Source organism: Arvicanthis niloticus, chromosome 10, assembly GCF_011762505.2.
Source record: "Arvicanthis niloticus isolate mArvNil1 chromosome 10, mArvNil1.pat.X, whole genome shotgun sequence".
Classification (NCBI taxonomy): Eukaryota; Metazoa; Chordata; class Mammalia; order Rodentia; family Muridae; genus Arvicanthis; species Arvicanthis niloticus.
This window is the reverse complement of record NC_047667.1, coordinates 39001156-39029131: the sequence shown is the minus strand read 5'-3', so window position 1 is coordinate 39029131 and position 27976 is coordinate 39001156. Positions and strand designations below refer to the sequence as shown.

Below are 27976 nucleotides of genomic sequence, written 5' to 3'. Positions count from 1 at the left end.
TGGTCCCAAAGTGCACCGCTTCCTCTGGCTTGACTACAGCCTTACGCGCAGGCGCCTTACTAAATTTCTGCCTAGTAGCTCCCAGCGTTCTGGGACTTGTAGTCCCATCCTGTAAAGGCCACGCAGGTTCCAGGCGTTCTACGTTTCGCAGGACCTTTGGCCAACCCTACCTCGTCAGTGGGCTGCCCAGTCCTTGGGACTCGTAAGTTCTTTGCCACTGTCTTCCTGAAGATGTTTTTCCTGAGAGCTGACAGAATGAGACTTGTCCCCAGATCCGTACCGAATGCCTTGGGGCACAGTGCGAATATTCTTCTGCCCTTCGAGGAAATGACAAAAAAACAAAACAAAAGCAAGCAAATGAACATCAGCAAAATGACTCGAACCTTTGACGACTGAACCATGTGAAAGGTTTACTTTCATTAGCGCATATACTCAACTCTAATATGTATATATCATCCTTCTACTTTTGCACACGTCGCTTGAACTTTTGCACAAAGGCTTGAGGAAGTTAGCAAACACTATTCTCACTCCTGGATTACACCTCTAGTTCAGTAGTCCCAGCAACTAAGCAGGACCCTCAAAATGAAGGAGGGCAACCAAAGCTAGAGACGTGATTAATAATTGTTATCTTAAAAGTCCATGAAGGAAATAAGTGTACAATGCAAAAGTGATTTTTTTTTTCAATTTAGTGAAGACTGGATGTTGTAATAAGTTGCAATGGCTGATTGGCAGGCTAACTGTTGGTAAAATGACAAGTGGGTTTCTCTTGCAAAAGCACATTTCTTTCCTTTATGCTACTTCAGCAGGTGGCTGCAGAGTTGAGCTTAGATATGACCTCTGTGGTCACAGTAAATTTCGCATTTGTTCGTTCAGCAGTATCGAGCTGCCCGAAACCTCTTGCTTTTAATGCCTCACCACTTAAGTCTTATCTTTCTGACCATCCAGGTTACAAAATAACCTTCCTTCCTTCACTCCTCTCCCCAAAACAGGAGGTTTTGTTTCAACCCTTTGTACTCTAGGGGTTATTCTTTAGTGATTTCTGCCACCGATTCAGCCACCTTGCTTCTCTGATTGATTTCTAGATTTGTATCTGTCCTGATCATCAAGCCTTACATTCAATTTCCTTTTTGTCTGGTCCAAGAGAAACTCAAGTGTAAAATTATTTAATGCTTCATACCTATGTCTACTCACCCTCTTCTTCCCTAGTGTCCAATCAGTGGCTAAATCACCCAGATCCGTGTCTCTACTGTCTTTCAGACCTTTGCCTTTCTAGTCCACTTTTGTGTAGCTGCAGCTCTCATTATCTCTTTGCTGAACTGTGGCAACAGCCCAAGTGAGGACACTCCCACCCTAGTCTCCTCTACACCGCCCCAGAGTAAACATTCAATTTGCAAACCCTCCGAATTCCTCCTCTCTGCCTTCCATCTGTCCTTGCCCTCAAGTTCTAGGCGACAAACGAAAGAAATTCTCACACTATGTACTTTCTTTATCTTTGCTCTTCTATCTCCTCTGTTATTCTGTAGTCTTTGCCCCACACCCACAAGCCATTAAGACTTGGCTTAGATTCCATCCCCACAAGACAGTTCTAAACCTTGCAGAGAACCCTCAAGCCACCGTCCTTCCTGCTCTTCCACTGTACTCTGTGTTTTTATTAGTGCAGTTTTACGTGCACTAGATTGTGATCATTTGAAGGGTATTAACCGGCATGTTTCTAAATAACCAGATTATTCTAAAAGGCCTAGTGCTGTGTCTCCCCCACTATATATGTTCGGGAAGTATTAAATGTATTGTTTTCTTATTCCTTCAGTTTCCTCATGATAAAGTGGAAATAATCTGATCTTTCCCTGCACTCATAAGGATACTGTCCACGTGAGCTCATTTCTGAATGACGTTTGTCCCTTTTACAAACCTGCAATCCTGCATTGCTGCCATCCCGGATCCTGGTTGGCAGCCTTACTGATGAAGTTAGCTAAGTAAATAAATACCTCTGAGCTGGTGTGGATGTGGCATAGAGAACAGAACAAGCTAAAGGTCAACACCAATCATCTAGTATTTGAAAACGAAGAACAAAGTAGAAAAATACCCAATGACTTTCAGATGTATTTCCAAGTCAGTTATTTGAAGTGACAATAACCAGTTATTGACAATAACCCAGTTGGTTTTATTATTATTATCATTATTATTATTTTAAGTCTTGATGTTGTAACCATAAAGACTTCTGAGTCTTTGGGTCTCAGTAAGACATTAGTAATCTTGTTAAAGAAACGACATATGAATAGGAAGTCCTGGCCTCAGTGTTTATCTTTGCTGCATTTTTGCTTGTCTCTAAGCTAACACTGCATTTTTAAAGAGTATAATGAGCAGCCAGGACACATTCTTTGTTGACTCACTGAATAATAAGCATCTTTTTCCTCCCTCTGTGATTCAACTTCTAGCCAATAGTTGAGTCCATTTTTTACTAGCCTCTGTAATATCATAAATAGGAAAGTCTGGTGTGACCTAAAAAGTATTGAAAGTTAGCATTTCTAAGCTGGAAATTCATATTCATGATGGAAATACACTCACAAAAGTACATTTCAGAGTAGATCCCATTTTAACCCTTTAATGGGAATAGAAATTATGAGCTAATTGCCAATTTATGGACTCCTGGGAAATTTTACATTTGTTAGTTTTAAAACTTATACATGAGTAATCTTTTTAAATAGTATGGAAGTTAATTTGGAGAAGTCGGAGTTATACAGAAAAAGACAATATTAGTGGGAAGCACCCAAGGGGAATAAGAGAGAAGGACTTTTTAAAGAATGTAAAACAGATTTTTAGATGTGTAGAGCCCATTAAAAATGATAAGGGCAGTTTATAAAGTGGTGCCCTTTAACCGGCTAAGAGTTTGTTTCCATAGCCTTGTATCTTATGCAAATATGTCTGTTCCCTTTCCTGCCTGGATGTGTCAAAGGCTACAAAGAATTGTGGGTAGAAACCATATGGACACAGGGAGAGGCTCCACTTCAACTCTATTAGGACTCAAGGAGAGTCCCCGGAGACTGAAGGCAGCTGAACAAGACTGGTCACAGAGCAGCAGTTGCCCCTATAGTCTTTAATTCTACGGGGCTCATATTCCTAAAATAGGATTTGGAAGTGGCTGTTGTAGCATTCCCCAAATGACTTCCCATCCTTCTCCTTTCAATATTCCCATCTGTTGATAATGTGGAATTTACAGGACACTTTTCTTCTTGTGAACTCAAGCCTGTGTATATTAAATCAAGGCAACATTTATTCTGCATTTACATTCTGGGACTTTAAGGCTCCAGAAGGTGTATTTCATGAAAAGTACTCAGTAAATATTATGGGTTGTCTCCCGGAATGGCTGACTGGCTTATCCAAATCCCAGAAAAGGAATGAGGAATTCAGATGAGTCACTGTCAGCAATGATTTGAGACCTTCAGAGCACTTCAGATCTCACTCGATCGCTCCTTTCTTGACACCAGGACAGGCTCCTGTATCATTTGTAATGATACAAGATGAATCATTTGTAATGATACAAGATGTATCATTTGCTCTTTTAGTGTCATTTGTAATAATACATGATGGAAATATTTGTTCTTTTAGTAACCATTTTCCATGTCCTCTCTTTATCAGAGGTGAGGCCCAGTTTTCATTGTTCTTTCTTGGGGCTTACAACCTCATGTTACACCACCAATCTGGTTCTCACCAGTTTAGAGTAGCCACAGAATTTAACTCAGTACTGCTCAATAGCTTCCAGCTCCGGCACCCTAGAGGCCAAGAACAATAATTCTGAGCCATTGCTCTACTACCTTTTAGTCATGTTCACATAAGCCAACTATTAAAATTCTTTGTGTCTTAGCATTTCTGCTTGTAAAATAAGGCTGGTTTCACAGCACGTTGGGAAGTGCTCGTGACTTGGCATCTGTACCTTCTAGGGCTCTTGTGACGATAATGAAATAATGTGTGTGCACATTATGTAGAAAACAAACGTCAGAGGCCCTTGGTCCTGGGAAGGCTTGATGCCCCAGTGTAGGGGAATGTGAGGGCAGGGAGGCAGGAGAGGGTGGGTAGGTGGGGGAACACCCTCATAGAAGCAGGGGGAGGGGAAGTTGGGGGGCAGGAAAGGGGATAACATTTGAAATGTAAATAAAAAATATTCAAGAAAAAGAAAAGAAAAATTCAGAACAGCTCAATAAATAGTACTTATTGATATTTATCATGACTATGGAATAGAATGGGAAAGCTGCCACAATGAAAGTAGGAGCCATGGGTGGGTGTAGGTGCCCACAGCCCTGGGTCTAATCTCTGCCACAAATCTTATCCACTACCTTGTTCTGCTAACTGTAGCCTTCCTGTCCAAAATCCTAACCCACCTGGACCTCCATGCTACTCTGTGAGCTACACAGAAAATGTGACCTCACTGTAAGGCATTTAGAATTGTAAGAGCAGTTGGAGACCGTCTATAGTTAGAAGGTCTTGTGAACTTTTGCTTTCTCTCTCTCTCTCTCTCTCTCTCTCTCTCTCTCTCTCTCTCTCTCTCTCTGGATTCTATGTGATTTTGTGTGAGTGAGTGTTTGTCTGCATATATGTCTGTTCCCATGGACATCAGAAGAGAGCATGGGACCCCTTGGAACTGGGGTCACAGATGGTTGTGAGCCACCATGTGATTGCTGGGAACCAAACTCAGGTCCTCTGGAAGAACAGTTAGTGCTTTTAACTGCTGAGCTATCTCTCTAGCCCCAACATGAGGGTTTTCCCCCCACTCTTGTAAGTATATGTTGCATGCTTGTGTAAATGTTTATATGTGTATATGTGTGTACACATGATTAATCTCCTTAAGAAATCAATTTATCACTTCCAAATACAGGATTTAAACTTCAAACTTTAAGAGATGTGGTTTTAGATACCACCGCCCTTTTAAAGTTCATCATCTTTTTCTGTGCATCAGATAATGAGCTGTCTTAGGGTTTTACTGCTGTGAACAGATACCACGACCAAGGCAACTCCGATAAGGACACCACTTAATTGGGCCTGGCTTACAGGTTCAGAGGTTCAGTCCCTTATCAGCAAGGTGGGAACATGGCAGCATCCAGGCAGACATGGTGAAGGTGGAGCTGAGAGTTGTATATCTTCATCTGAAGGCTGCTAGTACAATACTGGCTTCCAGGCAGCTAGGATGAGGGTCTTATAGCCCACACCCACAGTGACACACCTACTTCAACAGAGCCACTCTTTCTAATAGTGCCTCTCCCTGGGCAGAGCATATACAAACCATAACAAGAGTTATGCACAGCAGTTTCGCTAAAGACTGGTGGGTTTTACTGAGCATTTGTACAAGTAATTGATAAGGAAGTTTTACCTTTGGAGCCTTCCTAGCCCTTCTGCAGGGGGCTTACGGTCAATTTGTGGGGCTAGGGTCCCCAGGATTCTGTATGTCCTGTGCCACTTGGGATCATTTCCAATGTATGTGACATGTCTGTTCATATACTTATGCCTTGTGCCTACTCCTGACTGTTGAACTTTGAATAGAATGTGAATAAGATACCTTATACACCTGAGACCTATATTGTGCATAACCCAGCTTCTCAAAGATTCAGTTTTAGGTTGTACTTTTCTCAATGTAAATTACAGAAGAATTGAGCAGAGAATTCAGATATGAATCTGATTTGTTTAAAAGTGTCAAATAACTGTTACACACAGTTTGTGCTGGCTAGTTTTCTGTGAATTTGACAAGCTAGAGGTGTTTAAAAAGAGGGAACCTCAATTGAGAAAATGCCCCTATCATAGGGCAAGCTTGGGGAGCTTTTTTGTTTGGGTGGTTGGTTTTGGGTTTTTTGTTTTGTTTTGGTTTGGTTTTTTTTTTTTGTTTGTTTGTTTGTTTGTTTGTTTTTTTGTTTTGTTTTTTTTTTGTTTTTTCGAGACAGGGTTTCTCTGTGTAGTCCTGGCTGTCCTGGAACTCACTTTGTAGACCAGGCTGGCCTCGAACTCAGAAATCTGCCTGTCTCTGCCTCCCAAGTGCTGGGATTAAAGGCGTGCGCCACCACCGCCCGGCTTGGTTTTGTTTTTCCAAGACAAGGTTTCTCTGTGTATCCCTGGCTGTCCTGGAACTTGTTCTGTACACAGGCTCGCCTCAAACTCACAAAGATCTGCTTGCCTCTAACTCCTGAGTGCTGGAAATAAAGGCTGCCACCTCTCAGCTACATTTTCTTGTTTAATGATGGATGGGCAAGCATCCAGCACATTGATGGTAGTGCCACCCATGGGCTGGTGGTCCTGGGTAGCATAAGAAAGCAGGCTGAACCAGCCACGGGAGCAAGCCAGTCAGCAGCACCCCTCCATGGCCTCTGCATCAGCTCCTGCCTCCAGGTTCCTGCCTTGAGTTTCTGCCCTGACTTCCCTAGATGATGAATTGCAAACTGTAAAATGCAATAAACCTTTCCTCCCCAAATTGCTTTTGGTCAGGATGTTTGTTTGTTTGTTTTATAGTATTTTACTGTACAGCAGTAGAAACCTTAACTAGGACACAGTTTAATCATACAAAACTACTAGCTTGCTTTCAGCAAATAATTATAGCAGCCAAATTGTAGGAGTAGGGAGAAAATTAACTATTATGTGACCATGTCATAACCAGTTAACAAGACAAGTCTCAGGCTAATTTCTCTTGGCAGGCAATGACAAGGTACCACACACAGCCTATATGAGTTTGATTAAATCCCAGGTTCTGTCCTTTCATGACCTGAAACAACCATGAAACACACCATGAAGTCACAACCATGAAACAATTACCCGAGGCAGGTAGAACACAGAAGCCTATAATTCCAGCTTCAATTCTCCACCAACACCCTCTCCTGACTTCTTCAGGCACCTGTGTTCACATGTACACACACACACACATACCATTAAAAGTAAGTCTTTAAAAAGAGGGGACACTGGAAAAGATCAGTGAGTTGAACTGGACAGCCAGAAATGCTCTGGGCATAATTTTTTTTTTTTTACCATGAACCATAGATTTGGTTAGACCCATTTTTCTTCTTTAAACTACAGGAAGGTTTTATGTGGTGAAAGAGCAGGGGAGAATGGCTAGTCAGAGTTAGTTAACATGGTCTGCAAGGGAAACGAAGTCTCCTGAGCAAAAATGCTAAAAGCTGATGCAGAGGCCATGGAGGGGTGCTGCTGACTGGCTTGCTCCCGTGGCTGGTTCAGCCTGCTTTCTTATGCTACCCAGGACCACCAGCCCATGGGTGGCACTACCATCAATGTGCTGGATGCTTGCCCATCCATCATTAAACAATATTTAATGTACAATATTGTGTGAAATGTGTGCCTATTGACTCTAAATCACAAGTCTCCAGAATAAAGTCCTTCCCAAGGCCAAGAAGTAAAAAACACTTTCTAATAAAATTGCTTTCTACAATTTAATGAACAATAAATAATGAGTTTACTGTTCATTTCAGAGGACTGGAAATCACCATTAAAAACAAAAATATATGCAAAAAGATTATTTTATTGCAGACTCTATGTAAATGGTTGTGGAAAAGCACCTTTTTGTTATTTGCTAAAACAATCCTCGGTATACATACATCATTTAATAAATATTTACTAAGCCAGGAGTGATACCTTACCCCCATAATCTCAGCACTCAAAAGGCAGAGACAGAAGGATCACCACAAGCTAGAAGGAAGCTTGGTCTACACAAAAGTGAGTTCTAAGCCAGCCAGGACTACATAGTAGATCCTGTCTCAGAAAAAAACATAAATAAATAAATACTAATACAATAAGCTTAATTTTGGTGGTGAAAACACTCTCTGGATATTTGATGCCCTGAGTGCAATCGTAGCCATCGGTGTGTTTCCAGCGGAGTAGATAAGAAATTGTTACCTTTTCTCATTGTCCATTCTTTTCTCATCTAGACAAGCATTCCCCTTACCCTCTACTCTTGTGTTTTCTCTCGTAGAATAATAAGGAAACAAAATAGTTCTGCATGGCGTACTTTGTTTTTATCCGCTAACAGTGTCTCTGTAAATGCTATTGTGTGTCTCATTTCCAGAAGAAAAAGTAAGATTCTGAGAGACCCTCACCTCCCATAGAGGAACTAGGTCTCAAATTCATGCAATCTAGCTTTGAGGCAGCATTCGACCACCCAGGACCTGGAGTCACCACTACTTCCCATGAGTTAACTTATTCCCTTCTGCCTTGGGAATGGCAGCAAGGGGCTGGTGAGATGGCTCAGCGGTTAAGAGCACTGACTACTCTTCCAGAGGTCGTGAGTTCAAATCCCAGTCAACCACATGATGGCTCACAACCATCCGTAAGAGATCTGATGTCCTCTTATGGGGTGTCTGAAGACAGCTACAGTGTACTCACATATAATACATAAATAAAAACCTCAGAGTGGGGGAAGTATCTCATACCGAGCAAGTGGGGCCGGAGCGAGAGGAAGTAAGGGAAAAGGGAAAACAAAATCTAAAAAAAAAAAAAGTTAAAAAGAGAATGACAGCAAAACTCTAAAGTTTATTTGAAGATTGAGCTTGTTGCTCTCATATTTAAAAAGGAAAAAAATGGAGGCTGGAGAGACGGCATTAAGAACAGGTCTTGTTGTTGCAGAGGACTGGGGTTTAATTTCCAGCACCAGTGTGGTGTGTCACAACATCCTTTCCAAGCCTCTAGGGGCACTGAACACATGTGGTGGACAGAATACATGCAGATGAACCCCCCCCCCCCACACACACACACAACAAAATGTTGAGATCAATATAAACTTTATACCACTCATAATATTTATTTGGCCTATAAGATATTTACACTGCCTCTAAATGACTTTTTAAATGATGAACTATTACTAACTCCGTTATGAACTATTTACTCTCCTCCCAATTATAAGGCTCAGAGTCTGGAGATGGGTCAGGGCGAGATCTCTTTAATAGGGTCTATGATATGCGCAGAAATCATAAAGCCACCGATGTGTGCCACCAGCGTAACGCAGATAAAAAGTGAAGAGGGTGCAGGGGAGATGATACTGCCAAATTTAATGACCTAAAACTCAAAGCTGTCCCGCCTTCCTGAATCACCTTCAATAGCTACTGTGTATAAGCCGTGCTGAGAGCTTTGAGGGCGACGGTAAGGAACAAGATCCCACAGGAGCCACTGACATTTGAGCGTCTCTTATTCATGGAGTCAAACTAATAAATTTCGATAAATTATATTTATGTCACGGAAACACACTGTTTTCTGACCAACTCTGCTCCTTAATTTCCTGAAAAGACTGTCAAATTTCAATCTTTAATGAAATCTGTACCTGGCGCTGTCCCTTAAGCTAGTAAATAATAAATAGTCTACAGTGGGCAGAGTTAAAAACAGGATTACGTTACCCTCAACAGTCACCACCTGTTGTCTTCACCATATTCGATCGGTTTTTTCATTTGTTCATTACTTTAGGTATTCAACAAACGCTTGTTATAAGTAGCAATTTGGGATGAGTCCCTGACATCTTTATTACTTAGGCAAGTGATTAAATGATTATTCCACTCACAACAATGAAACCCGTAGGGTGAGTGGCCACGGGGTGGGGGTGGGGGTGGGGATCGGGAGGAGGGAACAGGGGAGTTCAGCTGGGGCATGATGAATTTGAGGTGCCTGTTTGACACAGAAATCCCATAAAGATAAAACTTCAGAAACCATAATATATATGCAAAAGACATGTAAAGGGATGGGGTAGAAAAAAGAAAGAAAGAAAGAAAGAAAGAAAAAGAAAGACAAGAAATTAAATAATGCCCAGACAAAGCATTATAGACAAGGGACCTCAAAAATACCACTGAGTTTGTTTTGTGTTAGCATCTACAGCCAGACATGGGGCCTGCCTTTAAGAGTGATTTGTATATGTGGTGAGACTTCATTGGAGAAAACTATTTTTTCCTTTAGGGGTGATTGTAGCTTCTGGGTTAGGGATGGGGGGCTTGTGTCCACTTCCTCTCTCAGCTCTGGGACCCTCTCTGGCCCAGATCTGTGAGTGCTGCCACAGTCTCCGTGAATTCATATGTAAGCCAGTCCTGCTGGGTTTAGAAGGCCTAGTTTGCTCGGTGTCCTCCATCACCACTGGCTCTTAACAGTCTTTCTGCCTCCTCTTCTGCATAGCTCCCTGATCCCTGATTGGGAAGGATTTGATAGAGACATCCCATTTAGGACTAAGATTCCAAAGTCTCTCCCTCTGTGCATTGTCGCCTTGTGAGTCTTTGATGCTGTTCCATCTACTGCAGGAGGAAGCTTCTCTGATGATGGCCGATCTATAGGTATAGCAGAGAGTCATGAGGAATCCTTTTATTGCTACATACCTTTAGCAGAACATTTGCATTTAGTTTTCCTCTAAGTCCTTGGCCTATCTAGTCTCCAGTTCTTGGCCGTGAAAACAGTCTCAGGCATGGGTTCCAGCTCACAGAGTGGGCCTTAAATCTAAGCAGAGAGTGGAGTGATTGGTTACTTCCACAACCTTTGTGCCACTATTGCCAGTGTATCCTGCAGGCAAGATACCACTGTAGACTGCAGGATTTATAGGTCAATTGGTGGCATATAGAGTACCTTCTCCAGTGTTATGTAAGGCCTGTACCTTACAGTACCATGAACACTAGTCAGTAGAGGTGGAAGAGTCTAGGTAGGCACCAGCTTGACTTCTCCATGTTCAGTGAGTTGTATAGATATAATGACCCTTTGACAACTCCTTTTAATTTAAAGAAATATATCTTAGGTGCTTAACTGTATCATTTAATACTAACAATCTGCTTAAAGCTGGTAGTCATAGGAGTTTTTTAAAGGGAAAAAAATGTTCTGGAAGAAAAAGACTCCAAAGATATCAGCTTGTCCAAGATGGTGAGTGTCTGCCGGGTGGTAGAGGCAGAGGCAGGTGGATCTCTGTGAGTTTGAGGCCAGCCTGATCTACAGAGCAAGTTCCAGTACACAGAGAACCCTGGGTTGTTTTTTGGGTGTGTGTGGGGGGCGGATATGATGAATGTCTTTATTTATTTTTCCATTACTATGATCAGATACTCCAACTAAAGCAGTTTAAGGGAGAAAAGGGTTGTTTGGCTTATAATTCCAGGTTTCAAGCCATCACGGCAGGGAGGTCACAGCAGGAGGAACCAAGGGAACTGGTCATGTTTCATCCATAGTCAGGAGTAGAGATCAGTGAACTAATGCATGCTAATTTTCAGCTTGCCTTTCCTACTTTATATAATCTAGGATCCCTGACTCAGGGAATGGTCTAACTCAGTTCATGGGAATCTTCCCACATAAATCAATGTAACCAAGATAATCCAACAGACGTTCTCAGAGACTAACCTTAATCTAGACAATTCCTCACAAGAGTGCCTATTAACCATCACAGAAACATTAGCATTTAAAGCTGTTTCATGTGTGTGTGTGCATGCATGTGTGTATTAAAATACATTTTAAATAACGTGAGACTCATTTCTGTTGGCCAGTGCTGATTTAGAAGCTACACAAGAGAAATGACAGACGCCACATTTACAAGCTTACATTGGCCTAAGCCACAGCACTTTGTCTTGTCCCAAAGGCTATAAAGGTTTAAGCTTTTCCACTCTAAAATTCTTCAGAGTCCAAATCAGTGCAATGTTTAGAATCGAGTGGGCAATCTAGGGCCGGCAGGCAAATCCATTCCAAGATCTAGGAACTCAGGTCCTTGTTTGGTTAACTGAAAGGCTTTCTGAGATGACCAGCTCACCAGTGTCACAAAACACCCAGGCTGCCTGAAGATACAAAATGGAGAGAGGAACTCAGCAGAGTCCTTTGAGAGGGATATGAACGGAGAAGCTGCACCTGTCACTTTTCTCATACCCTTTTTGAATGGATATTATGGAGTTATGAATTGGTCACACCTAGTGACAAGGCTTGGGATTTGATTCTCAGTGAGCATGAATGTGCCCAACCTTAAGCTCAAGGGATTCTGTAACTTGAAAGGAGAACGGTAGTCACTGGGAGTCACTTGGTTATCATGCCAAGTCCTTGTTTGCTGTCCTTCAGCCATGTTTGCTTAGTAAGCTGCAGGTAGGAATTTGTGATACACTCATGGATTTAAAAAAAATAGGATAATTGTGAAAAGCAATCCCATTAAAATATTATGATACATAGCTTGTCCATTGAAACTCCTAGCACAGCAGATAAATAGTGGGTTCGTGGAGAAGTATTAATATATATTACACTCGTTATTTTTTACTGGGAAAGCCTAATAGTTGAGAAAGGAACCGCTTTTATCGCCACGACTTCCCTTTCTCTTCTCCTGTGTGTGAGCTGTGCAGAGAGAATGTGTTACTGGAAGAGCTGCAGGCAGCTTCCCTTGTGAGTATCCAAGTCCCACGGTGATGAGAGAGGCAGGTAGTAAACAGTAAACACTATAGTATTGGTCTTAGCAGGGGCTCCTGGAACACTGCAGTCACGTAAACAACCTGCAGGACAGTTATTTCTTGCTCCGCCTCTGGAAAGGGGGAGTCTGTTAGAAGTTGATAAGAAAGCTTAGCAGCTTGCAAAATTGTTTGATATATTTAATAATAGGTTTTGCGAGAGAGCATGGAACTTATGCGTACTGTCATCCAAGGAAGCGTGGACATGGACGTGTGTTTGTTATACAGATCTCTTTCTCCTACACATTCATTCCCTTAGGATGCCAGGGAACTTGGAGTTTAGAAACCATTTGTATGGATTTGTAAAGTTTTTGTTTTCACTCCCATGAAGTGGATTGATGGTTTCATTAATGGTATACACTAGAACTATGCAGACCAGCAGAGTGGTCACTAACGACATGTGACCATCAAGCATTTGAAATATGGTTAATTTGTAAGTGTAAATATACTTTTGGATTTTATTCCAAGATACTAGATTTTAAAGCCTTGTTAAAAAGTGTAAGATGAGGCCACTGATATAGCTCAGTAGGTAAAATCACCTCACCTACTTCCAAGCCTAATGACCTAAGTTCGAGTCCCAGAACCCACATGTAAGATGTCAGCTCCTGAAGACTGTCCTCTGCCCTCTGACGTACACACATATGCACACTTGTGCCATATACTTGCCTGTACGCATCCACACACATCACAAAATGAATAGATTAAAATGTAAGTTGAAAAGGAGTAAAATAATGATTTTTAACATTTAAATGAACACGTTGGGTAGATTGGTTAAATAAACTATCACCACTAACTTTCATACCTGTTGCTTTTTACTTTTAACGTGAAATAAATTAAATTTAGATTATGCAAGACTCAGTTCTTTTGAGCAATGCTGATTTTAAAAGTATATAAGAGAAGCAATAGATGGCCACATTTACTGGTGTGAATGGGCCTGTTCTACAGCACTTTGTCCTATTGTAGAGAGAATATCTTGTGTATTGTATGGATGCATCACCTGCCAATTAAAAAGCCTATGGCCTATGGCTTAGGCAGAAAATGGAAGGTGGGGCATCTGGGAGGCAGAAAGGATTCTGGGATAGAGCCAGATGTAGGAAGATTCACACAGGAGGATGTGAGGAGACAGACACATGGTACCTTAGCACAGGTAACAAGCCACATAGCAGAATGTAGATTACAATAAATGGGTTATTTTAAGTTCTGATCTAGTCAGAGTAGAGCCTAGCTATATGACTAAGGTCTTTGTAAATATATTTTGAGTCTGAGTCCTGTTTCTGGGAGCATGGAGCTGGGAGGTAGAGCCAGACCTAACATCTACATTTATTCCAAAGACTATAAAGATTTATGCTTTACCGCCTGAAAGTCCTTGAAACTCCAAACCAATGGAAAATCACTGTTTTCACTTCCAGGATTATGATTGTTGGGTTTGCTTTCTCCAGTGATGAATGTTTAGCTATTCTCCTTACTACTTCCCGTGTCTAACTGGTCTAATTACCGTTCCTCACGCTGGGAAGAAATTTGTCCTTTGTACTGTCAATGTCTGACTTTTTTCTTGATCATAATTAGGTCCAATCCTTGCATGGTTTCGGCTCTTTGTTGCAGTGACAAGTACTAGAGAGAAGCAATTTAAATTTAAATGACTCATTTCAGGCAATGGTCCCTGACTCTGATACTTTTAGGCTGGTGGTAAGGTGGCAAGCCTTGGGGACTTTTTTTCAACTGATTAACTCTATATAAGAGGTGACCTCTATGTAAAGTTTTATAATTATTCATTTATTTTGTGTGTTGGAGGCATTGGACACATGACAGTTCTGTGGTGCACACGTAGAGGTTGATGGGTAACTTGGGTGTGGCTTCTCTCTTGATTCTGTTGCTATTCTTCATACTTCAGGACAGATGACCCATGAGCTTCCAGCCCCGCTCCTGTCTCTACCCCCAATCTTGCTGCAGGACTGCTGTGTATACAGATGTGCACCACCACTACTTTTTAAAAATAGCCGAACTTGGGCCCAAAGAGGCTTAATAACTTGCTTAACTCACCAAGCAAACAGATCTCTATGGGTTTGAGGCCAGCCTGGTTTAGGGCTAGTTCCCCTTTAGGAGATGTTTCAGATCCAAGCTACAACGAGGAGATAAGCATGAAGTGTAACAGTCCCTGTTCCCAACACTTGGACTGCAGCATCACTGCTTCTGGATGAATACTTTTCAAAGCAGGTCTCTGTGGCAGCTGTTTGTAAAGGGTCACCAGTTTTAATTAAGTGTGGCAAAGTCCATGATAAGTATTTTGTAATTGTGAGGAGAAGGAAATTTAAAGGCACACTCTTCCCATTTTTATGGGTTTTCTGAATTATAAAGAGTATCTTTGAATGTATTCCGTTCATAGAAATACTTAACATAGAATGCTTAAATGCTTCTTGATTATATGTTTAAACCATCTCCTTAATAGACTCCAATAACTTTATCTTAGAGTAACCTCTCTGTTTTGTGGATTTAAACTTTATTTGGCATAAACAAAAAAGTAGTTTAGACACAAAAAGATAAGCAGGTGAAAAATTTTAAACTCGGTGTGGCTTTCAGACTTGAACCACTGTTGTGTTTTCACAGCATGGCACCTTTCTCTGTATGAGTCCTCTTGTGTGTTTAATTTCTTAAAGTGTATCAAAGAAGGGAAATGGGCTAAGTTGTCTTTCTTAGCAGACTGTGTGGGAGAGTCCTCAGGAATGCACAGCTTAGAACACAACTTGGGCATTTCCTTTTCCCATCTGGGCAGTCTGTCATCTTGCCATGTTTGGGTGCCTGGTTTCCCATGGTAGGAGGGGGCTAGCAAGGCAGCTTGGCAGGTGCCTCATAGAAAAGATGAGAGGTAACAGCAGAATGTCACCCACGTTTTAAAAATGTATTACTCATTCCTTGAAAAGTTTATAGATGTATACAAAGAATTTTAATCATATTTACCCTGACTTCTCTCGTCCAATTCCCCTGTGGCTGCCCCAACACATCTTCCTCTCAAATTAGTGTCTTCTTCCTCTTTGTCGTCATCTTCCTCCTCCTCTTCTTCTTCCTCCTCCTCTTCCTCCTCCTCTTAAATAATTCACTGAGTCAGATTAATGCCGTCCACATACACATGACTATGATGTCATCTGCTGGAGCCTGGGTAACCTACCCACAAAGGAAAATTGACTGCTTCCCCCAGAAGCCATCAACTGCCAGTGGTTCCTCAGCTACAGGAGGCCCCTCATGAGCCCCTCTCCCATCTATGCAGGCGTTTCGACTGGCTTGTTCTCGGGCAGGTCTTGTGCGAGTACCTAGAGCTGCAGTGAATTCATGATTGCAGCTGCTATGGCAAGTCCATAGGACATTTCACTGCATTCTTTCTCATCTTTCATTCATGGCTATGATTCATTCAGAATAGTATTGCCAAGTGATCCTCCATGAAGCCACAAGTCCATTTGTCATTTGTTTGTTTCTATGCTCCTGAGGATCTAACATGTGGCCTCATGCATCCTAGGCAAGTGTTCCATCTCTAAGCTGTATCACTCACCCCAGGGAACCAGTTTTAAATTGTCAAAGCTGTCTGGTTTTTTTTCCCCTTCTTGTAGGTCACTCTTAGTTATGTACCGTTATTAAAGGGGCTGAGTGTAGGTATATGCACCAAAAGAATACCTTAACCTATGTGATTCTGGGAAAACAAAATTTATATTTTAATTACTTCTAAATGGTCCTTTTTTTCCTGATTTGTTATTGTAATGTATATTGGTAAGTTGTGTTTGTTTGAGCTCACTAGGAAGTAGGTTTTAGAAGCAGGGTTGTACACAGCCTCAAGCATGTTTGTCTCAACATGTCCTTCTAAGCTCTTCCTCTGGGTATGGGGCTACCCCGCTAAACTCTGTGTCAGGGAGGGAAAAGCTCAGGAGTAAAAATACTATATTCTCAAAATAGCTAGAAGGTAAACCATTTCTGACTGTTACTTTTGTTTATTTCATGATTCAAAGGTACTTATAGGGAAAAAGAGAGTTCACCTGTCTTAGGGCATTAATCATCATCATCATCATCATCATCATCATAAATCATCTTTTAAACAATCACGAAGTTTATCATCAAACCAGGGACTTATAAACATCCAGCAGAAACCTCCTGAGGTAGCCCCTTTAAAGCAGCCACCTGAAGTGTCCCATAAGCCTTTGGCAGCAGTGTCTCTTGATGTGAGATTTCTAAGCAAATGAACACATAAGAACAGGTAGAGATAACATCTAACATCATCAAGTTGGGTCCTCACAATATCCAGCAGTAGTGGACAGGAGAAGGTGAGACAGTCATTTGGACTGAGATTTCTTCCTGGGTGATGTGGTGGTTGGAATATGCTTGGCCCATGGGATGTGGCACTATTAGGAGGTGTGGCCTTGTTGGATGAAGTGTGCCACTGTGTAGGCAGGTTTTGAAGTCTCCTGGTGCTTAAGCTCTGCCCAGTATGGAACAGATTCTCTTTCTGGTTGCCTGCAAAAGAAAGTCCCCTCCTGGCCACCTTTGAATCAAGATGTAAAACTCTAAGCTCCTACAGCACCATCTCTCTGTCTGTCTGTCTGTCTGTCTGTCTGTCTGTCTCTTTCTCTCTCTGTGTGTGTGTGTGCGCGCGCGCGCGCGTGCGCGCACATACCTACATGCATGTTTTTGAACCATTCATGTGCCTGATGCCCACAGAAGCCAGAAGATAGCATCAAAACCTGGTAACTGAAGTTATTCGTGGCTGTAAGCTACCAAGTGGATGCTGGGAACTGAACCCAGGTCCTCTGTAAGAGCAGCAAGTGCTCTTAACTACTAATCCAACTCACTAGCCCTTGCTCCTCTGCTCTTGTTTGTTCTTTTACTTGAAAGCTTTACCCAATGGGGCACCAGCTAATTGCCTTAACAGTTTTCCTCAGGAGATTTCTGCTGGTTGTTTTGAGCATTTGATCTAATAATATTTTGATATCCATATTTATCAATCTGTACATCTGTCATCACTTACTTTTTATTTTTATTAAGTGAGCACCAATTATTTTATTGGCTTACTATTTATCTAATAAACTCACTGTCTTAGTTAGAGTTTTACTGCTGTGAACAGACACCATGACCAAGGCAACTTTTATAAGGACAACATTTAATTGGGTCTCACTTACAGGTTCAGAGGTTCAGTCTGTAATCATCAAGCCAGGAGCATGGCAGAATTCAGGCAGTAGGTGCTGAGAGTTCTACATCTTTATCTGAAGGCTGCTTCCAGAGAGTTAGGCCAATGGTCTTAAAGCCCATGAGCACAGAAACACACCTACTCCAACAAGGCCACACCTACAAGGCCTTTACCCCCTAGTAGTGCCATTCCCTGGGCCAAGCATATTCAAATCACCACACTCACTCATTCAAAACCCAAAGTATATCTGGTCAAAAAAAATTATTTTCTAGAACACAGAGTGACACATCTTCATTGTGAGACACAGGAAATGCGGTGGCAGAGAGAGAGAAAGCAACAACTACCAATTAAAATCCTCCAGTCCAGTCTGGTCTTTCAACTTCAGGCTTTTTTTTTTTTTTTTTTTTTTTTTTTTTTTTTCTTTCTTTCTTTTTTTATGTATATATATTTACTCATCTTGTAATATTTCTTAAAACATAGCAACTGTGGGTTTTCTCACATTATTAAAATTTCTTAACACATCCCTCTAAAGTTGATACATCCAAAATTGCTACATATTGAAAACAAAATAGCACAGGAGAGATTCAAATGGGTTTTCTTGGTGTTTCGAATTTTGTGACAACTGTGAGGTTGGAGAGTGCAGCAGGAGAAGACAGTTATCTGTCCTCTCTTCCCTGCAGTCTGGATGAGGACACAGATCCACTTCCTATAGATAGTTAGGCTCTACCTTGCTTCAGATAATGACATTCCTTTGTGTAGTAGTGAGGGGACCGACATCACCTGACAAAACGATCTCAATGATGGTCCAAGTCACCATATTCATGCTAGAGTCATTATCCACACGGTCAAGGTCTGGGGGAAACTTGATTTGTAATGTGTATTCTATCATCCTTTATTCTTGGCCATAGACAGTTGGACAATTTAAGAAATTAATTTCAAAGTTAAATGAATGTAAATGTGTTCTTGGAAAGCCCAAGATCCTGACTTAAAGAAGCTGTCAACTCTAAAGGAAGAACACTGCCGGATATCTGTCACTGCCATTGTGAGGGCTGGCTATCACTCTGCTGAGCAACCACACTCAGAATAGATTTGCCATAGGCAACCAACTCCTAATTCCTAAGTCTTTGGAACTGGAGTTTCGTGAGTGTGTCTTACTGGTAAGAGTGTAGCCATGCTCTTATGTGTAAGGGAGAGTACAAAATAAAAATGGTGGCTTCTAACTGAAGAACAGGTAGATTCATTGGGCTTGGAAGCACATAGCTAGGATCCTAGAACTCTGGAGAATTAGATAGGAGCATGAAAACTTCAAAACCAGTCAACACAATAAGACTCTTCCTCAACAAAACAAAACAGAACAAAAAGAAAGTTGATTTTAAGGTAGGTTCTCCCCTATAGAGAAGACTATTACTAGGTAGAACAATGTCCAACACTGCTATGCAATGCTAGATGACATAAATGTTTCATAATATATTTAACAATTACTTGTTAACAATTGTAGGAGCATTTAAAACTATTTCTAAGAGGTGAGCTTCATGACACATTTTGTTAAGGAGTTATTGACAGCTGATGACTTGCAGAAGGGAGAGTCATTTTCTCTGGTGTTGTGGCCACTGTAGGTTGACTACACTCTGTGTTTCTATTTTGTAACTGCAGGCTTTTCCACCCACACTGAAGTTCCAAAAACAACGACTGAGACTAGCTTGTTCCCATTAGCTCATAATTCAATCATCCCGTTTATTGTAGTTTAAGTCCCACCATGTTATTAGCTACATCTCCTCAGGCTCATACAACTGTCTTCCTCAGAGTTCAGGGTGAGTTTTCCTGCCCCTGACTATCCCACAATCCCAATCTCTCCGCTGGAACTCCCATCTCCTATTTCCTGCCTAAGCTCATAGGACAACAGCATCTTATTGACAGGTGATAGTTACATACAGTGCACAAGAAATTCTCTCCACACTACATGGACAGCACTAATTAAGGTCAGTGGGTTGTTTTTTTTTTTGTTTTTTTTTTTTTTTTTTTTAAAAAAAAAAGGGAAGAAGAAGTTGGGAGAAGAATGTGGTCGGCCTGGGAGGATTTGGAGAGAACAGGTGGTGGATATGATCAAAATACATTGTATCCATGTAGAAATCTTCAAAGAATAAGTGTATTGTATAAAATATTTTTAAATACTTTCTTTAAAACATTTTAGCATGCCTTTAATCCCAATACTCGGGAGACAGAGGCAGGTGGATCTCTGTGAGTTCTCACCAGCCTGCTCTATAAAGTGAGTTTTAGGACAGACAGGGTTGTTACACTGAGAAACCCTGTCTTGAAAAAAACAGATTTATTGAGGTAAATTTACATATAAGAAAAATGGATGCTTTTATACCCTTTAACCTTCTTAATGCATAATTTAATGAGTATTGACAACTGCACAGCCATAATCAAAATATGGAATAATTCAATCATCCCCCAAAATTTCTTCATCTGCCCCTTCATGGCTAGACCCTGTAGTAATCCCAACTGTCAGCAACCAATGATCTACTTTTTCTTGGTATATGTGAGATTTGAATGAAAAACATTCCCCATAGACTCATGTATTTGAACACTTGGTCCCTGTTGGTAGTTGTATTAGTCAGGGGTCTTGAGTTACAGAACTTATGGAATGTCTCTATATAGTCTGTAGCCCAACTAACCCAACAATGGGCAGCTGTGGATGGGAAGTCCAAGAATCTAGCAGTTGCTCAGTCCCACCAGGCTAGTTGTTTCAGCTGATCTTCTGTAGAAGTAGGTTCCAAGAGATGTGCTGGCAAGGAAATGCAAGCAGGCGAAGAAGAGTGAGTCTTGCTTCTTCCAATGTTCCTATGTAGGCTTCCAACAGAAAGTGTGACCCAGATTTAAGGTGTGTGATACTAGCTTTGGTCCCAGGCTGACCTTGAACTCAGAGATCTCCTTGCCTCAGTCTCCTGGGATTAGAGATATGTACTATCTTGGCTGGGCCTAAGCTTTTCATGGCCACTATGCCTCAAGATCTCCATGCCAAGATCCAGATCAGAAGTGTATGTCTCACAGCCTCAAGATCTGGGTCACAGGTGTGCCCTCCAGTTCTGGATTGTAGTTCATTCCAGATAGAGTCAAGGTGACAACCAGAAATAGCCATCACAGCAGTGTTGATTAAGGGTGGTTATGAAACCTTTAGGAGGTGCATTCTTGCGAGAGGAAGTACATCACTAAGGGTGGAATTAGAACTTATAACCTCACCTCACTTCTAGAGCCCTCTGCTTCCTGTGTGCGGGTGAGATGTGATCTCTCTCACATCTCAGGACCTTCTTGCTCCTGTAGCTTTGCCTTCCTCACCTTTATGGACATCTAAACCTCTGGAAATATAAGTCAAAATAAATCCTTGCTTAAGTTGACCTTGGTCACTGTGTTTTATCACAGTAACAGAAAAGTACCTACTACATGGTATCAGTTGCTTTTCCACAGCTGTTACTAAAATAGTTGGGAGAAAAAGAAGAAGGATTTGTTTGAGCTCATGGGCTGATGGGGCATGGTAATGTATCTCGTGGCAGACAGGATGCAGAGCAGAGCCATAACAGGAAGAGGGTATGTCAAGGTATATGCCCCAATGACAAGTTTCCAATGGCCTTTTCCCTGCAATTTTGCCTCCACCGTCCTCATTCTGCCACCTTGTAATCTACTCAAAATCTTAATCCATTTAAGAGTTAAGATATTTATTAAATGTCAGGTGGTGATGGTGGTCCACACCTTTAATCCCAGCACTTGGGAGAAAGACACAGGCAGATCTCTGAGTTTAAGGCCAGCCTCGTCTACAGAGTGAGTTCCAGGACAAGCAGGGATACTCAAAAAAAAAAAAAAAAAATTGGATTGTGAAGCATTTATATATCTACAATATATTGAGTCACAATCCAATCTATTGTCTCTAGACATGTCCCTGTGGACATACCCAAAGGTGCAATTTACTAATCTCCTATGTAAGTCTTAATTCAAGGGAACTGACAGTCAGATTAAACATCAAATTACCCCACACTGTGTAAAAAAACAGTCACACAGTAGGGAGGCTTTTATATTGTCTGCTGTTTCTCACCCTTCCTAGTTACTCTGGGACTCATTCTTGTTCCTGGGCTTATCAGTAAAGCATTCCTTTTTATTGTTGAGTAGTGTTCCATGGATGTTTCTCAGCTCCCTTGTCCATTCTCCAGCTGAAGGACACTTAGGGTATCTCTAGCTCTTGAAAGTCACAAAGACAACAACAATAGGTATTTGGGAATAAGTGTTTATATGAACAAAAGTTTTCATCACTCTATAAATATCTAGGTATTACTGAATCCCATGGTAGCAGGATGATTATCTCTGATAATGCTGAACTCTCCCACTGGCTACAGCATTCTGCCTTATCACCAGTGAGGACAGGAGTCGTGGCTGCATCCTTATCATTCTTCAGTTCTTTCTTCAGTCTTAGCTCTAATACATGTTAAAAATAATACTAACGACACACCAGGTACTGTGGTGTACCACCATAATCTAATACTTGGAAAGCAGTGAATTCAGAGTTGCTTACCTGAGCATCTAGGCAAAGGTCCTAATGCCCTTAGATAGGAGCTAGGAGGCCTGTCTTGTATCGTGCTTTTCTTTATCTGAGAGCCTTTGGAATTTTGAAGGACTTGTGTGTTTGCATATGAGAAAGGGGAAATAAAAGCCAGCAAACTCCCCAGAGGTTTGCATCAGTTTGTTCACTCCCTTCATTGAACCTACTGCATCTTTGGTGATCCTTTACTTTCTCTAGATTCTTGATCTGTCCTTTAAATTAAATCTCTTCATCAAGGTTGTGATTTGGCTCTATTCCTGGGTTCTACACGATTCCTTAGCCGATGCCCTTCCTCTCCTTGAACAACTTCTGGTATGGAGGTCATTCCCCTAAGCTTCACACCTGTTGTCAGCTTTTGACACTTGTTACTGGCTTCAGACCCAGGCGTATCTTCTACTTTCTACCTCCCAGCTCTTGCCTGAAGGTAAGGGAACTGACATTATTGCTAACTTGGATAGGAACAACAGTAAGTGAATCGATAAGTCTATGGAAGACATAAAATCAGGAGAATAGCTAACATACTAGATGACAGAATCATGCCAACGATTTCCAAAAGCTAGAACAAAGAGATGAAACTAACCAATGTAAGTTGTAGCTAAGTAGAATGTTCTAAGCTTGGATCTCTACCATGGGAGCACAGGATGGGAAGTCATGAGTTTTTTCTGCTACAGATGAAAGTGTCATGTAGGTGACGGAAAAGCAGATTATATTGTATATGAGTCTGTTGAATGGTGTGGTACATGGTACTGTCCCCCCAAAATGATAATAATCAAAATATCCTCCTCCCCAACTTTAATATGGTGTGATGTTCTATTCATAGATACAAAGTAGATCACCAAGTGATCAGACCCCAGCTTACCATATCAGTCAGACCACACACAGCACTTAGAACTTGGGCTTCAGTTGGAGTGTAACACACCCCAAGGCAGATAAAGAGAAGTTAATGTGTCTTCCCCCACCTCCTCTTACAATCTGGATTCTGTCCTTCCAAGGTACTGATGACATTTTAGAATAAACAATGGAATTATTTCTTCCCTTATCAAACCCAAGCTGTCTGAGGCACTTGAAACATTGATCACTTCCCCCTTCAAGTTGTGTTCTCTGGCCTTTCATCCTTACACTTAAACACAAAACAAACTTGTCTTTTTTTTTTTCTCTCCTTGTTCCACAAATGATATTACCCTAGATCACGTGTCTATAGATTTTTCAATCTACTCCCCAAGAGCTTCAATCATCAAACTCTTATTTCGAGACTGACCTTTGTGAACTCTTGAACTCCTGTACTATTTAATCTATGGAATGTAAAGTATTTGGTCAATAAACATCCATTAGAAGTCTCAAAGGGGAATAGACAATTGTCAAAAGGAGATTGACAAGACAAACCTAGTAGAGATTTATTGCATTCTGGAAGCCTTTGTAGATAACACCATGAAAGCCCTTGTTTTTCCTGAATTGTATTCTGGGAAGAATTATTTTCTTGAAAGAGTAGATTTATATAATCTGAGGCCAGAGATTGAAGAAAGCTCAAAGCTCAGTCAATGAGCAGGTAGACCTGAGCTTGATTCATTCCCAGAACCTACATAAAAAAGCCAGGTGTGTGGGCACATGCTTGTAATCTCAACCCTTGGAGTCAAAGACAGATCCCTGGGGCTTACTGGCTAGCCTGCCTAGCCTAATGGGCAAGTGCCAGGCCAATGAGATACCAAGTCTCAAAAATATGTTTCTGAGGAACAAGAGTTGAGGTTGTCTTCTGGTCTCCACACTCATGTGTATACTTGTGCATACACACATAAAAATAATAGTGGTAGCAGCAGCAGTGGTAATAAAGAAATGGAAAGCAGATGTTTGCTGAGTTCTGCTTGTTTAGACACAGATAGTGAGCTGACAAGCAACAAACTTTACTTTCTCAGGAGTCAGAAGTGATAACCCTGGAAACATAAATGTTTATGCTTGTAATTTTAGAGGTTTTATCATTTTTATCTGGGTTCTCTTCCCAAAGTGTTTGGAAACAAAAACTATGGCAAGAAGGGGGAGGAAGGCAATAGAAGAAGAAAGGGTGGGGGGACTGTTTGTTCCCTGCATTCCTATGAAGTGGAAGAATCCAGGTGTCTAGGGAGGCAGGGCTCAGGAACCAAGGGCTTAGACTGACGGGCTCAAAGTGTTGTGAGGAACTTCACAAAACACGAGGCATTAGTTTATCTAAAAGGAAGGAAGGAAGGGAGGGAGGGACAGAGGGAGGGAGAGAAGGAGGGAGGGAAAGAGGGAGAGAGGGAAAAAGAGAGAGAAAGATTGATTCAAGACAGGAATTCAAAGCCATGGAAAGAAAGAGAGACAGGGAGGGCTGGGGAGCAGAGGGGAGAGTTAAGGTTATTCAGCCATTTGAAAGTTGTCCTTAGGAAAGGTTGCTCTGATGGACAGAATTGGCTCATAGGTAGAAATTATGGTTTTGGGTGGTTTGGGAGGAAAAGGAGAGAATGTTTGTGCTCTAACTATAGCTGTCTGGAGATGGAATGTACCCCTAGGGGAGACACTGAAATTCCCATCCCCAGTCAGAAAAGCTTTAGATAGGAAAAACAGGTGCAATGGATGGCTCTCCGATGGGTAAACCCACCCCCATGAGTATCTGATCTGCTCAATGTTGCTAGGCATTTATACAAAGCTCTCTCCTCTAAAAGCTATCTGCAGTGACAATTTTGGTAAAAACATAGAACTATTATGTCTTCATTTTAATCCCATGTGTGGGCTATGGGGGCTGCTTCAGATTGTCCACAGCAGCTGACTATGATTTGCCTCATGCTCTAGCAGGTACATGACTTTGCCAGCTGCAGATAGTTTCTGCAATCTTGTGACATTTGGAATTCTGGGAACTTTTCTGAGAGTATGTAAATGTTGGGGCTCCCAGAGGTTGGGTGGGTTGTTGGTTGTGGTTTGTTAAGTAGTCATGCACACAAAGAAGAAACAACAAGAAGAAATTAGATATCCTGATGGTAAAGATCAAACTTGCCCCAAGGAACTCCCACCTATCCCCAGTCAGCAGGAAGTAGTCTAAGGATAATGTCACCCCCTTTCTAACCCTGACTTTATTCAGGGATCTCTCTCCTGTTGCCCCTCTATTTTTCCTTCCTATCTTATCTAGTGTTGGGGGATTGAAAGAGTGGAAGAAAAGGGGTGGAGAAGGGCGGAAAAAAGAACCCACAAAGTAGCCAAGGGCAGCTATGGCTGTCCATCTGGTCACTAGTCAAAACAGGAAATCATTAAGACGTTTTGGTAGCCCATACTTAAGTACCAAAGCCAGTATTTGCAGCACTAACAGCTAAGCAAATGCACAGACGGGAAGCTTGGAGATGTTGGGAACAGCATGAGCCTTGCTACATCCCCATGGAAAGAGAAGAAAATTGCTGGTTTCGTGGCATGTTCAACATGTGGAATTAGGACTAGGCATATATCTCATGGTAGAGTGCCGAGCTAGCACACATGAGGCCCTAGCACCACACAAAAACGTAGACTTGTATAGGTCTCAAAACCAAGTTTTAAACAGTAAGGAAGGGCAGCATCAGCCTTGAGTGCTTTGAAGAAGTGGGGCTCACACTTTAATGGCTGAAGGAGATGGGTAATGAACATTTGCAGACCAGTGACTAGAATTACAAAGAATAAGAAATGATAACCACACAAGGTAAACATTGTCAGACCTGCGTCTGATGTCAGGGAACTGAGTTTCTAGCTAACTTTTTGGGGCAAGGGGGTTGCTTTAATTTACAGTAGTGGTTCTCAACCTGTGGACAGGGGTGGCACATCAGATCTCCTCTTGCATATCAGATATTTACATTGCAATTCATAACAGAGGCAAAATTACACTTATGAAGTATCAACAAAATAATGAAGTAACTGCATTAGAAGGCCACAGCATTAGGAAGGTTGAGAACCACTGATTTATAGAGAGGAAAAGCGCTTCCTTTAAAAAATCAGGTCCATACTTAAAGTTATCCCCCATAGATGACTGCCTTGTCTAAAGACTATGATTAATTGCTACAGGCAAACATGTGCGTGTCTGAAATTATAAAGCACATCTGTCACAGGTGTTTTCCCATTCATCTTGAGAGGAGAAACATGTTAGCTGTACCTCCTGATTGTCTTCTAATTAACTTCACAGTATAGAAGCAACATGAATTTTGTTGCATAGTTACAGAGGGGAGCCTCCTATTTTGAAAATATTTTTGGTAGCTAAAGAAATGGTTCAGTGGTTAAGAGCAGTTTCTGCCTTTATAAGAGACCCAGGTTTAGTGCCCAGCACTCCATAGAGCAGGTGACAGTGTCCCTAACTCCAGTTCAGGTGACCCAAAGCCCTCTCCCGGCCTCTGCCTGCACTGGGCATACATAGAGTACACACACACACACACACACACACACACACACACACACACATATATATATATATATATATATATACACAAGCAAAATACTCAAACACATTATAAAATTAAAAAATACATCTTTAAAATATCTTAAACCTTAGCCAAGCAAATATCTTTATTATTATTATTATTATTTTAAAATCATTTTTGTACAGAGTTTCATGGGCCTCAAGGTCACCTGGACTTCAGTGTGTAACTGAGGACACCCTTGAACTTTTGATTCCTGTTTCCATCTACCCACTGTAAGCCACCATCACCAGTTGTTTTTGTCTTTGATTTTCTCTTTGAAGATGGGAAGTCTCACTGTGTTGCTCACATTGTTCTCCATCTCCTAGACTCAAGTGATCTTCCTGTCTCAGCCTCCCAATATGTGGAGCACCAACAGGCCTGACTCAAAAAATCTCATTTCAATCTTTCTTACAAGATTTTACAAAACCGGAGTAACACACTTTCTTCACACAGTGCAGGAGCCCAGCTGAGTCTGCAGAAGGTCCAGGGCAGCATGCATGGGAGAAACAGCTTCTAGGAAGAGCTTAGGTAAGGGGTTGGCTAAAGGAATTCTGGGATGCCTTTCCCTCTAAGTCTCTGCAAAGCAGGAACTGCAACTTCTTCCCTGCCCAACTCCAAGAAGAGAGCTGGCCTGTTGGCATTGCTGTCCATGGCCATTTGCTTATATTTTGCAGACCTAATTGTACTGCAAAGGGAACTTCCTAACCTTTTTGTATAGTTTACATCCAAGAGACCTTAGGAAAATCCAGGGGTGGCTGCCTACTACCTCAAAAACTAGGTTTATAGTCGTTAGCTTGGTTTTATTTTTAAATGACGTGACTCTTCAGCCTTCTCCTAGAGATCTGAGTGTGCACACTCACAGTTGAGTTTTGTTGATACAACAGAAGAATAAGAATATAGGTCAAGAATGTGTGAATAAAAAGTTGCTAGCTAGCATCCCAAGCCCTGTGCAGAAGAGACATCATCTGCCTCATCTCCTCCTGTCTCCATCCAGGATGGAGGGTCTTTATCAATTCATTCTTCCAATGTGTGTTGAACATTTTCAGTGTGCAAGCATGCTGCTCTGCTGGAGACACAAGGATTAAATACCTGAAGAATCCCTTCCCCCAAAGGCACAGAGAGAGCAGAGGGCTGCAGTGGAGGGAGGTATGGTGACCAGAATTAGGTGAGTAAATCAGGGTCAAAGTTCAGAAAATAATGTTGAGCGGTATGGGAACACAGTAGAGGGTATATTCTGACGTGTCCTGACTCTTTCAGGAAAAAACAAAACGGGAATTGGCCAGTTGGAGGAGAGTCAGATGCTCCCAGTAGGTGAAGAATGTGACAAAGGCTGAGCTGTTCAAGCCAAGGCAGATCCAAGTGACCCCTCCAAGACCTCCACCTGTCCTTC

At 41.6% G+C, this 27976-nt stretch overlaps 1 long non-coding RNA gene across 1 annotated transcript; it reads left to right on the top strand.

Moving 5' to 3' along the window:
• The first annotated feature begins 74 nt into the window (after positions 1–74).
• On the top strand, positions 75–27976 carry LOC143443689 (uncharacterized). The gene is made up of 4 exons (XR_013112871.1): positions 75–202; positions 27040–27114; positions 27633–27751; positions 27844–27976. It is a non-coding gene; the product is annotated as an uncharacterized LOC143443689 (long non-coding RNA).